The sequence below is a fragment of the Penaeus monodon genome, chromosome 28 (assembly GCF_015228065.2).
Source record: "Penaeus monodon isolate SGIC_2016 chromosome 28, NSTDA_Pmon_1, whole genome shotgun sequence".
Lineage (NCBI taxonomy): Eukaryota > Metazoa > Arthropoda > Malacostraca > Decapoda > Penaeidae > Penaeus > Penaeus monodon.
In genome coordinates this window covers 27,854,030-27,854,654 of record NC_051413.1, presented here as the reverse complement: position 1 = coordinate 27,854,654, position 625 = coordinate 27,854,030, and positions in this window count along the sequence as shown.

Here is a 625-nt window from a genome sequence, read left to right as displayed (position 1 = left end):
AAAGGCAAACTCAACTTCTTCGTACACGTGTCTCGCCTAGGTGTTCAAGCGCTGATGGAGGTTCCGTAAGGCAACATGACCATCTCCAACCTCCTCCAGTGTATCCGCTGAACTACCCAGCCCCACACTTTTCCTTATAAACGCTGCTAGCTTTCTTGACCCATTCAATTGTGTCTTTTCTTATAGATATTTCACTAGTATTATTAAACTATTAGTGTTAGTAAACTACCAATAAACCCCATGTTAACCCAAACGGCTTAAGCCACTGTTGACGTCCCATGTGAATGCTTCTTTGGGGGAAATAAGCAGATTGATGGACAAAAAGCTGTGATCCATGAAACAAAATGCTTGGGAAATGAAACAGTTAGATTACAGGCTGCATGAAGAAGGAGAAGGCCACGGATTTAATACACAAATACCATCTGGATGCGGAAAAACATTAACAAAAGACCTTGGAAACACTGGATGCCGTGATAAGGTATCTATATTTGATGTTACAGAATTCTAGTAAAATAAAGAAATACCCCCTCCGATTATGTTTTCTTTGAGGGAAACGAAAGGCTTTATTTTTCTTTGAATTCTAGAATTTGATGGTACGACTGTTCTACAGATTACATTTTAATTC